This window comes from Belonocnema kinseyi, chromosome 5, assembly GCF_010883055.1.
Source record: "Belonocnema kinseyi isolate 2016_QV_RU_SX_M_011 chromosome 5, B_treatae_v1, whole genome shotgun sequence".
NCBI lineage: Eukaryota > Metazoa > Arthropoda > Insecta > Hymenoptera > Cynipidae > Belonocnema > Belonocnema kinseyi.
In genome coordinates, this window is record NC_046661.1 from 146,144,453 (window position 1) to 146,157,970 (window position 13,518).

At 24.9% G+C, this 13,518-nt stretch overlaps 1 long non-coding RNA gene across 1 annotated transcript; it reads left to right on the forward strand.

Annotated features, from left to right (window-relative positions):
* Positions 1-6,828: 6,828 nt before the first annotated feature.
* Positions 6,829-8,947, forward strand: LOC117173362. The gene is made up of 5 exons (XR_004467168.1): positions 6,829-6,918; positions 8,063-8,152; positions 8,357-8,435; positions 8,525-8,602; positions 8,681-8,947. It is a non-coding gene; the product is annotated as an uncharacterized LOC117173362 (long non-coding RNA).
* The last annotated feature ends 4,571 nt before the right edge of the window (positions 8,948-13,518 follow it).

Genomic DNA, 13,518 nt, shown 5'->3' on the forward strand with positions numbered 1-13,518 from the left:
TGAAAGTATTCAAATATTTAGGGTACACATTCAACAAAAATGGAGGCTGTGATAGACACATTCAGGAGATTGTTAAAAAGGCCAACATTGTGATGAAACATATGTGGGGGATAGGAGAAAGACTCTTTAAGGACAATTTCAACAGAAGAATACATATTTTTAACAGATTAGTGGTTGGAGTTTTGTCCTACGGGGCAGAATTATGGGGATGGGAAGAAAAAGCCACTTTAGAATGGATCCAAGACCGTTATCTCAGGTGAACCCTGGGACTCGACCGTTATACACCAAGCTACATGGTTCTGGAAGGGACCAAAATCGAAAAACTCAGAGTGAAATTAGGAAGAAAAGCTATTAAATTTGAAGAAGGAATAGAAAATTCCGGAGGAAGAACAATTTTAAAAGAATGCCTAAAAGAAAAAAATAGTGGAAAGCTGAAGATAAGAATTGTCCAAGAAAGGGAGCAATATCTTAAAAGGTGTGGTTATAGTCAAGAGGGTTTAAAAACATTAAAAGATAAGAGAGCTAATGTAAAAGAGATACTAAAGAAGACAGACTACGAAGTACAAAGACAAACACAGCTAGGTAAAATACAGGAATCTAGGTACAATAGTAGATACAAACTAGTAAATACTGGATTCAAAGCAGAATATTTGTGTAAGGTAGGAAACAAAGGAAGTCACAAACTAATAGTTAGGGCGAGGTGTGGCAATTTAGAGGAAAAATCTAGATATTGGTTAGACGAAGGAAGTCAGATGTGCGCTTTATGTAAAAGAGAAAAAGGTACACTGGAATATTTAATTAGAGACTGCGAATTAATAGATAGACCAAATTTAGAAATTGAAGAAATGTTAAATGGTAGGGCAGGCAATAAGAATGTGTGTAATTGGTTAAGACGTTTGGAAAAGCGAAAAGAGGGTGTAATTAACTCAAGATAAGTAGAGAAATGTATAATATGAGTGTATAGAGAACCATAATTGTTACTATTAATCCATATAAAGATTCTATTTTGTTTTAGTTGTCAAAAAAAAATCATTGAATGCAAGAGTGGATGGTTAAGAAAAAGAAATGTAAACCAAGTCCAATTCTTCAAGGCCGTTGGGCTGAAAAATAAATATCTATCTATCTATAAAGAGTAGAATTAAATAATTAATTTAGTTAGGTTAGGGTGCTATATTAGATAGGAATATGCAAACGCCAATGTGGTTCCTGGCCAGTTCGCGGGTAGCAGTGCGATAAGCATGTCGTACAATTTAATTAAAATTAAGTTTAGAATATAAGAAAAATGGTCTGCTGCAGTGCACAGTAATGTAAAAATAGAAACGAGGATGGATTTAAACTTTACCGTTTTCCACTAGGGCAAAAAGAAAGACTGTCAATGTTGATAATAAATTGTAGACGCGACAAATGGAAACCGAATTTAAATTCAAGATTATGCGAAGTTATTACTAATATTTATGACTATCACAATAGAATTCAAATATAGGGGGTCTGAAGATTATTTTTACATGTAATTAAATTGCCTATGAGAATTTTTTTAATATATTAAAGCGAAATGAGATCTAGAAGAAAGTAAAGTTAGGAACACGTTTTTCTACAGAACGACGCACGTTAAATCACTCAAATAAAAAGGACGTATGAGGTGAAAAATAAATAGCTATCATAATAAACTCTTGAAAAAGTATTGTATTATTGTTTGACCTATAGTCTATGATTATTTTATTATTTGTTAATATTTATTTTAAAAATCATATGATTATAATTTTAGCGCACGCCTATTTGTAAACTGAGTAAAATTTCGTTTACAAACATAATTTTTGCAAGAACAATTTTTTGGAAAATGTGTGGGTTAACAAATCATAATGTCTAATTTCAATATTTCGTATATTATGTCACATGTAATTTGATATAAAATTCATGTTTTGATAACAAGGCTTCAGTATAATTTAAAAATAAATAATCTATATCATGTAAGTGTATTTATATAATTTGATATCAATTTAGCTATTTTGAATTTGGCGGGGAACCAGAATGACAGCTTGTATATTCCCAACTAATATAGTATCTTAGTTAGGTGGAGGTTTATCCAAGATGTCTGCAAACAAAAGGTAACAACTTAAAACCAACGAAGGAATAATAAGGAGACCTAACTCCGTTCCCCCATTTGGCAATAGAAACATTACCGTAAGTGATACGCACATTACAGGAAGATTTTAGATTTGAGTGCGCAGGTGCGCAGTTGTCCTCTTTCTATACATGGAAAAGTGTGCGAGTGAGAAAGTTTGCCAAATTGACGTAAGTTGAGAGGTTCTGTTTGTTTCTTTTGATGCAAGTGTCAGAAATGTGTTCTAAGCCATGAGGTGTCAAGTTCCGGGTTGTGGACGAAGTTACACGCCGAAGAAGGCAAATACACTTCGTTTTTTTAAAGCCTTCACTGTAAGTACAATAAACGTCTAATATATTTTATTGTTTTACCTAACTGTCATTGAGCCTTGAGAATCTTTAGCTTATTTATCATATTACAAATTTAAAAGGTACTTACCTATACGTTTCCTTCTCAAAATCTGTTCACACATTTTTCAAATAAGTATCGAAAATACTGTTTATATATTTATTTTGTTTTTCTTTCGTATGATGATCAACAAAAGAACACAAACTCTAACTTACGACAATTTAACAAACTTTCTCACTCGCACACTTTTCCATGTATCGGAAGAGGATAACTGCGCACCTGCGCACTCAAATCTCAGATCTTCCTGTAATGTGCGTATCACTTATGGTAATGTTTCTATTGCCAGTTTCAGATAGCTTCCCACTGGCAGTTGGGTCTCCTTATTATTCGTTCGTGATATATACACTGGATACGAGAAGGCTTGAGGCAAATTGAAAGAGGGTTTTGACGTGTAGCGCCCTCGATGCTCATCCAGTGGATTAAGTGAAACGAGCGCGAAATTCGAAATGTGTAGTTTATGAGAACAAAACAAGGAGCATATTTTATTCATTAGAAGAATATAATTGATATATTCTACATGATGTTTTATGTTTTACAATTCCCATTGTAATCAAAAACAATGTTTTATAGTAATTGTTTAATTTAATTTAATTTTAAATTGATCATTAATGTCCTTTATGAAAATTGAACAACTTTATATCCAAATTTAATGGTTCTACCTTATATTTGATCTTTTTCGATGAAAATTTATTCTAGGTTAAGTTTACAGTAGATGGAGAATTTCTTTAGAAAGTCAAATATTTTGTTGACAATTTATGTATTTTGTGAAAAGTTTTTGTTTCTCGGTGAGAAAAAGTAACCTTTTCGGCGGAAAATAAATTTTAAATAAATTAGTCTTCTATTTATGTCTCGATCTCCATTTGAACTAAATGAAAGAAATTGGCGAATTTAATGTTTCGCGTGATTCTTCATTTCATGCATGAGTCGATTTTGAGTTTATGTTTTTCAGGTGTATATAATATTCAGAATGGATATTATTACTGTTATATATTTTATTTATCTTAATATTATAATTATAAATTAGTATATCAATATTAATGACTGGTTGACCATTTATTAATAATATTAGTTCAACTTTTAACTAAAACAATTAGTTTTCTGCCAAAAAAATAAATTTTGAAGAAAATACATAACAAAAAGTGAAATTTTTAGCTAAAAGCCTGAACTGTATACCAAACAAATAAATTTTTAATAAAATACATGCATTTTTCACAAAAGAAATTTATTTTCCACCAAGACTAATTTTGTATACGAAAAATCAATGTTTAATCATAATTAAATTTTCGACAAAAAAGATAAATTTTCTACTAAGAAAGACATGTATTCAATAAAATACAAAAAATTTCAACTAAAAAAGATCACTTTTCAATAAAACATAGAATAGTTAAATTTGTAGTTAAAAAAAATTGATTTTTAACCCAAAACAAAAAGAATTTTCTACAAAATAGTTAAATTTTCAGAAAACAAATTTTTCCAACTAAATTTATGAATCACGAACCAAAAAAAAAACTCAATTTTTAACAAAGAAGTTCCACCTTCCATCAGGTAATATGAAAAAAATCGTTAAAATCCTTTGAAATCGATTGAAATTATTGAAATGAAATGAAGATTCCTTGGAGTGTTTTAAAATATCATAAAATATTTTAAATTCTTTAAAATCTCTTGAAGTTTTTCAAAGCTCTTGAAAATTCCTTGTAATTTTAAAAATACCTTGAAATATTTCAAATCCTTTAAAATCTCATATCAAATTTCTGTAATCAATTGAAAATTCCTTGGAACCTTTTAAAATTCTTTCAAATTTTTCAAATCCTTCGAAATATTTTGAAATACCTAGAACTTTTTTTTAAGATTTCTAAAGTACTTTGGAATTTTTAAAAATGATCCTTCTAAATTTTTTTTAATTCTTTGAAATTCTTCTAAATTATAAAAAATAAATTGAAATTTTCATGACATCTTTTAAAACATCCTCAAACATTTAAAACTTAAAATGTGATTGCCATAATATTACAAAAATTTAATTATAGGATCTAAACCTATATTTTGGTGTGAGCAAATTTTAACAAATATTTTGTTTATTTACTATGTTTTCATTATCATTTCAGTCCTGAAACTCATGTCACAGTTTTCTTTAACATTTATATTTTAATTGTTTCATTGCTTTGTTGTTGCATTTGTTCATGTTTGTAAGCTCATAATGGGTAAATATTAGAAATATTGTATATATTTCGTTCTGATTGAGGACAATATAATCCTTAGAAATTTTCAAATAAAAAAATATTATAAAAATTAAGTGTTTTATTATGTAGTTTAAAAGCCGTAAAACATTATTTTCCAATTTAAAATGTAAGACAAATATTTTTTTGTTGTTCATCAATTATTTTTTTCACGAACTCAAGCGAATTCTGAAAAAAATTTCATTTCGAAAAGTTTTATCTCCAATTCTTTATAGTAAATTGAAAAATTCTCCAAACTGCCAAAACAACGTTAATTTTTAGAAAAAATGAAAAATGTATCTTACAAAAAAGGCCAAATTTAATTTTCCCCTTGAGATTTTTAAAATTAATAGTAATATGAAGGAGATCCTGTGAATTTCGTTCTCGCTGAATTAAGTAGGAAAATTCAAAAATTTTAAATTTCTGACACTTGATAATCAGAATTTTGTAAAGGCCACGGTTTCATCTTTCATCTACAGTTCATCCACCTCTTCTGCAAATCACCTTTATATCGTAACAATATTAAATGAAAAAAATACTTCTCAAAAGCTTGGTATAGTGAAAATAGAAGTAAAATAAATTTTTAACCAAGAAGAAGCTATTCTCGAAATATTTATACGTGAAAAATTACATGAAAACATTTAAATTAATTTATAAAATTACTATAAAAAAATTGTTTTCAATAAAAATTGGGATATTTGGATTTTCACATATAAAAATTAATTTTCGGTTAAGAAAATAAATTTTCATATAAAAACTTATTTTTCGCTGAATAGATTAATTTTTTGCATCGAGAAACAAATATTTTTCACAAAATACACGAAATGTCAAACAAATATTTGAATTTCTAAAGAAATTCTCCGTCTACCATAAACATAACCTACCATACATGTCCATCGAAAAAGATATCAAATTTAAGGTAGAATTATAAATATCCATTTAAAGTTGTTCAATTTTCATAAAGCACATTAATTTTCAATTTAATATTAAATTAAATTTAAAAATTACTATAAAAAATTTTTTTCAATAGAAATTAGGATAGTAATATTTTCAGCTCTAAAAATGAATTTTTGGTTAAGAAAATGAATTTTCATCTAAAATTTATTTTCCGCCGAAAAGGTTACTTCTTCTCACCGACAAACAAAAACTTTTCACAAAATACATAAAATGTCAACCAAATATTTGACTTTCTAAAGAAATTCTCCATCTACTGTAAACGTAACCTACAATAAATTTTTATTGAAAAAGATCAAATGTAAGGTGGAACCAATAAATTTGGATATAAAGTTGTTCAATTTTCATAAAGGACATTAATTATCAATTTAAAATTAAATTAAATTAAAAAATTACTATAAAACATTGTTTTTGATTAAAATGGAAATAGTAAAACATAAAACTTTATGTAGAACATATCAATTATATTCTTCTGATGAATAAAATATGCTCCTTGTTTTGTTCTCATAAACTACACATTTCGAATTTCGCGCTCGTTTCACTTAATTCACTGGATGACCATCGAGGGCGCTAAGTGTCAAAACATTCTTTGAATTTGCCTCAAACCAAAGATATTCTCAAACTCCCTTTGGCAGATACACTGCTATCTCGTATCCAGTGTATATATCAGGGGCGATGAATGCAATGGGAAGTAGACGGCCGCGTACTATTATGATTATATTTAGTTCTCAGACCAATTGTACGCGCGCTGCTGTCGACAGCGGGTGAACGGGGCAAGGGAAGGTTGACTTTTGAAATCGAAAGCGTTGACGGTGACTGGCCGTGGAATTTGAAAACTGTCATGTGCGAATGACAACCTGAAAAACTTGTGTTTGCAAATTTTCATTTGCGTATTTACATACGAAAGAATTAGTGCAAAATTATTATTAGTGCAAATATATTCTTCAAATTTTGCTTTAAGTCTTTAATGATTCTTTCATTATAATAAAACGAAACCACATGAAAGAACTATATATACATGTACGTGCACAAACTCATGCACATACGATCTAGTTCACAGACCACTTGTACGCGGCGCTAGCTCTGGGTATTTATTGCCGCTTACTTCCCATTGCGTTGACCACCCTTGGTATATATATATCAGTGGAGTCGACCCAGCCTCCCCTCTCAGGCAAGTGGAATTTCAATCATAAACAGTTTTTATTCGACGAGGAAGGTGTCTCGCCGACGGATATTGTCACGGTAAGGATAGAGAATAAAAGGAAATTCGTGAATCATTAATTCTAAAATAGCGTACATGGCGTGGGTTTTTTCCACACTTTGTCTTTTAATTACTAAATTCTTTTTAAAGTTTTAGTTGCTTTTAGTAACGCTTCTCCGAACATAACCTCAAATTTTTTTATATGGTTTTATTTTATCATAAATCTCGGTGCGAATCACATTTTTGTTGGGTTTAAGCTCGAAACTAATTCGGGCTTACAATAATTACCAGTCAAAATAATATATAATTTTTTAATCCGGATTCATAAAAACTTAATTCAAAATCTTTTTATATGTTTTTTGTAAGACTTATTTTTTATTATTAAGATCTTATTGTTCTGTTCTGAATTTTCTTTCTGCAAAGTGCTAAATAATTTGAATTTCAGAGATTTTCATAAGTTTCTTAAGAATCATGAACCGAATTGTGTATTTCTAAATATGAACGGAATTCTTTATTTTGCAAAGCATGTAATTATCTATTCGTGCCTACTTTATTTACCAATTGTGAAAAAGTTACATCTTTGCCTGTTTTTTTTAAGAATTTAAAAATGAAAATTTCAATAGAAACTTTAAGGTTATAAAGTTTTTTTTTCAAATTTTTATAATAGATTCTTAGTTTATTTATATTTTCTCAAGTATTTTTGTAATTAATAAGAAAAAGATAACACAAATTTGATATTTTTTTATAACTTCTTTTTGAACTCTTAAGTTTATTTAAGTATTTAAATTTTTTCGCATACTTTCTGATTTTAATATTAGATTTCCCTTCTAAATATTAAAAATGGTTTAGAAATTAAAAACTTAACATTTTTACTGTGTAAGAAATTCAATTTTCTCTTTTTATTTGTACCCCACGTTTTAAATATTATCTAGCATTGTATATTTTTCATATGTGCAATTTAGTAAAAGATTTAAAAAAATTTAAACCATTTTTATTATTGAATTTATCTTAATATAAGTGAAAATAATTATTCTGTTATATTTATTAACTTTTGCAAAGTTTATTCTGATATTAAAATCATTTTTCTTTATTACCCTGGTAGTTTTTATATATTATAAAAAATTGAAAAATATTTCTCTTTATTGCGACAATTTAATGAAAAAATCGGGTAATTTTTTGCGATAGGAAGCAAGAAGATGAACGGAGTTCAAATCGTAGTTACATGAAGGGTAATCACTGGCGAAAAAATCGCTATTGTTAAGAAAAATACAAAACGTAAGTTTTTTTGTTTAATGAACTATTCCATTTTTTAATTTATTGACATTGTTTAAATTGAATAAAAAATAATATATTCAGGGATCAAATTATTTCTTCAAAATTAAAACATGCGTTTATATACTTAAATTTATGAAAAGTTAGATTTGAATGCACATTTTTTTAGCCAAAATAATGAACTAGAATTGGTTATATTTTTATTAGGAGACTAAAGATGTTCGAAGTTCAAATCGTAGTTTCGTAGACAGATAAGAATCCCCCGCTTGGAAAATAAATAAAAAATGTAAGTTTCTTTCATGCAATAAAATTATCAGTAAATTTTTATTTAATTTTTATTATTTTTTTTGATTTAATTGAAAATTTTTGTTTAAGATTAAAGAGCTAAAAGTTAAATCGTAGCTCTGTGAAAAGTGAAAATCAGAGAAAAATTGCCGACTGGAAACAAAATTTGTAAGATTTTTTCAAATTTAATACAGTTTTAATATGCCATGATTTTATGCAGTTTTTCCAAATATTTTTTTCTTACAGCGAAAATTCCGAATTTGAGAGGATGCCAATACCAATTTGTGGCCAAAAAGTCGACAAGGAATTTTTGTCTTTGTTTATTTATTATTTTACTCGTTTCTAAATTTTCTTTTCAATTAATTGTTAATTTTTCCAAGATAAATATTGTAAGTTTTTAAATAATCATTAGTAATAAGTTTATATGGTACTAGTATTTTTTATATAATGATTTTTTTTAAAGTTTTTTTTTAATAATGTAATTAATGATGGTTTAATTTCGTAGAATAGGTATTTAATTTTTCAGTGTTTGAAAGTAAAAAAATTAATTTTTTTGTAATATGGATAATTTTTGTGTTTTTATTGCGATTTTAATAAAATTGTTATATGTAAATTTGGCTCTTAATTAATATCAAATTCCTAGACTTAAGTTATAATATTGTTTAAATTTTAGCAAATTTTTTACCTATCCTGAAGTTTAATTATTAGATTAATTTTTTACAGATATTAATTACAGAAAATTGCAAAAACATAAAACGTTTTGTCGAAAAGAAAAATTAATTTTGCTTCAAATTTGTTTTTTTTTTCATTTATTGAAAAAATTAGATGTTTCTGTATGTTTGAAATACTAATTAGATTAGAATTTGCATAAAACTAATTGTAGTTTTATCCAAATAGTTTATCTTCCAACCAAAAAGAAGAACTCTCGACTTGGAAAATCTAAATTTTCCATAAAAAATGAAATTTTTAATTTCTATGTTAAAAAAAAAGGATTTTAAATTAACCATATTAACCATATAGTTTGAAAGTTGAACCGAAAAGATTAATTTTCAACTAAAGATGGGACAGTTAAATTATTTAAAAAAAAAAGATTTTTCAATGAAGAAAATTTTTCAAAGAAAAATGGAATGGCTTCATTTTCAACTAAAAAAGAAAAACGATTTTTCAAACGTAAGAAAATTACTTTTTTAATAAAAAGTCGACGTTTCAACAAAAAAGTTAAATTTAAAGAAAAAATTCAAGTTAAATTTTAATTTAAAAAGAAAATTAATTTTCAAAAAATAGTTCAATTTTCAACTAATCAAATTAATTTTCAATTTGAATGATTAATCAATAACAAAACTGAAAATTTTAATCATAAAAATTAATTGTTAACTAGAAAGATTAATTTTTTACTAAAAAATGCGAACTGTGAATAACAAATTCGTGAATCTTCCAGTTAAATTTTCAATAAAAAAAGCGATTAAAAAAAATAAATTCAATCAAGAAAATTACTTTTCTATTAAAATGTCGAATTTTGAACAAAGCAATTAAGTTTCAATTAAAAAGATTAACTTTTCAACCAAAAATGGAAGTTATATTTTTTTTTTTTTAAATTTATTTTTAACCAAATAAAAAAATATTTTTTAACCAAATAAATGGATTTTGAATCACTTAGTTGAATAATTAGTTAAAACATGAAATTTTAAATAAGAAATTAAAGTTACATTTTCAGTTAAAAAAATTATTTTTAACAAAATAATTAAATTTTAATCATCAAGATGAATATTTAAACCAAGAAGATTAATTTTCTACAAAAAAGACAAATTTGTAATACATTGGCGAATATTTCACTAGAAAAAAAAATTTCAACGAAAAATTGAATCTTTAAATTTTCAATAACAAAAAAAAGGTTTTTTAAACAAGAAAATTTCAATTTTAACTAAATATATTAATTTTTAGCCAAACATCGAAATTAAATTTTAACTAAAAAAATTTAATTTTCAACAAAAAAAAAATAGTTTTTATCCAAATAAATGAATTTTCAATCACTTAGTTGAATTTTTAGTTAAAACAATATATTTTTAACCAAAAATTGAAGTTAAATTTTAAATAAAAAAAATATATTTTTCAACCAATTATTTCAATGTTTATATAAAAAAATTAATTAAAAAAAATAGTTCAGTTTTGAACCAATCAAATGAATTTTCAATTAAAACGATGAATCAATAACAAAATTGAAAATTTTCATCATACAGGTGATTTGTTAACTAGAAAGATTAATTTTCTACTAAAAAATACGAAGTTTTAATAACAAATTCGTGAATCTTCCAGTAAAAAAAAAAACACATTTTTAACGAAAAAAGTGAATATTTAAATTTTCAATAAAAAAAGCGATTTTTCAACCAAAGAAAATAATTTTTAAACAAGAAAATGACTTTTCTAATATAAAGTCGAATTTTGAACATAGCAATTAAGTTTCAATTAAAAAGACTAATTTTTTCAACCAAAAATGGAAATTAAATTTGATTAAAAAAAAATGTTAACCTAACAAAAAAATAGTTTTTAACCAAATAAATGGATTTTTAATCACTCAGTTTACTAGTTAGTTAAAAGATGCAATTTTTAATCAAAAATGAAAGTTACATTTTCAGTTTAAAACATTAATTTTGAACAAAATAATTCAATTTTAATCATCAAGATGAATGTTTTAACAAAGAAGATTAATTTTCTACAAAAACGACCAATTTTTAATAAATTGGCGAATCGTTCACTAACAAAAATAAAAAAATTTCAACGAAAAATTGAATATTTAAATTTTGAAACAAGAAAATTTAAATTTCAACTAAACAGATTAATTTCCAACCAAACATAGAAATTAAATTTTAATTTTAAATAATTCAATTTCCAACTAAAAAAAAAAAGAGTATTTTAACCAAATAAATGAATTTTCAATCAATTAGTTGAATTTGTGGTTAAAAAAACACATTTTTATTCAAAAATTAATTTTCAACAAAATAATTCAATTTTTATCTTGAAGACAACTTTTAATGAAATGAACTTTTAATGAAATTGATGGATTTTAAAGCAACAGAAATCTGAATTGAATTTTTATACCAAAAATGGAAGTTGAATTTTCAGTTAAAAACCAAATAGAAGAAAGAAATTTAACGATTTTGTTAGAAAACATCCTTTTTTGTTTAGCATTCGTATTTTTGGGCTGAAAATAATTCACTTTTTTGCTTGAAGATTTTTGAGTTGAAAATAAATATTTTTCAGTTGAAAATTCCACTGTTCTGTAGAAAATTCATCTTCTTGGTTGAAAATTAATCTGTTTTGGTTGCGGTTTAATCCATTTTGGTAAAAATTTCTTTTTTTTTGTTTGAAAATTCAACTACTTAGTTCAAAATTCAGTTTGATAGTCAAATATGCACTATTTTACATGAAAATAGAATTATTTGGTCGAAAATTAATTTTTTCGACTGAACATTTAACTTTCATTTTTTGATGAAAATTCATTTTTTTTTCAATTTCAATTATTTGATTGAAAATTCGTCTTTTTTTGGTACACATTGTTCGTTGGTAGAAAATTCATGTATTTTGGTTAAAAATTCTTTTTTTTTTTAATTAAAATTGAAATTAAAAATTAAAATTAAATATTGATTTTTCGTAGAAAATTAATATTTTTTGGTTGAATGTTAATTCTTGATATATTAAAAGTCTACTTTTATATTTTTGGTTTAAGATTTTTTTTTTTTTTAATTAAGGATTTAATCATTTTTTAAAAAATCCAAATATTTTGTTGAAAAATTATTTATTTTGTTTAAAGGTTAAAGAATTAATTATTTGTTTCATAATTATATTTTTAGTTTATTAATAAATATATTTTTATTTTATTTATCTATTTATTTATTTCTTTATAAAACTATTTTGTTGACATTTTTTTTTAGCTAAAAATTTAACTTATGTCATTTTTGGTTAAAGATTCAAATATTTGATTGAGAATTCAAGTATTTTTTGGATAGAATTCTTCTTTTTCAGGTTAAAACTGCAATTATTCGACATTTTGTTTGAATTGATTTTTTTTGTTATAATTCTTTATGGTTTAAAAATTAATTTCTTTTGGTAGAAATTTCTTTTTACTTTGTTAAAAAATGCTACTGTTTTGTTAAAAATGAATTCTTTGTGTTAAAAAAAAATTATTGAAAAATTGATTTATTTCTGTAAAAAATTCGTTGTTTTAGTAGAAAATTCATCTTCTAGGATTAAAATTACCAATTTTTATGAAAATTTAACCGTTTTCTAAAAACTTCGTCTTTTTCATACTAATTTCCAACCAAAAATGTGACTAATGAAAATAAAACAATTCAAAAGAATTTATTGAAAAATAAATCGAATAAACACATTTATTTCAGTAAAGTTTGAGCGAATTTAAAAGAATTTAAGGGAAATGAGAAGAATTCGATGAATTTCATAAAAATTGACGCTGAATTTAAAAAACAATCAAGTGAATTGAAAAAAAATAAAATTAAAGCAAAATTTGATCGAAAGTAAAATTGAATGAATCAGAAAAAACTGAAGGGAATTCCAAAGAATTTAAAAGAATTCAGGGTGAATTTCAAGAAAAAATTACTTCAAATTTTTGAAACAACTAATTTCTAACAAAAAAAGTCACTAGTGATTTATTTTAGTAAAATTTGATTGCTTGAATTTTGAAATGAGTTCAGAAAAATTAAAAGGGCATTCAAAAGAATTAGGAGAAATGCCAACGATTTTAAGATGAGTTTACAAGACTTCACGATGAATTAAACAAAACATTTTTAAAAAGCCAATGAATGGGGTAAAATTAAGAAGAATTTAGGGTGAATTAAAAAAAAATCCAATCACCTCGAATTTTTGAAAATCTTACTAATATCTAACAAAAAAAAATGCCTAATGAAAACAAAACAATTCAAACGAATTTATTGAAAGAGAAACCGAATAAATACATTTATTTCATTAAACTTTGAGTGAGTTTATAAGAATTTAAAGAAAATAAGAAGAATTCGATGAATTTCATAAAAAATGAGACTGAATTAAAAAAAAAAAGAAATGAATTGAAAATA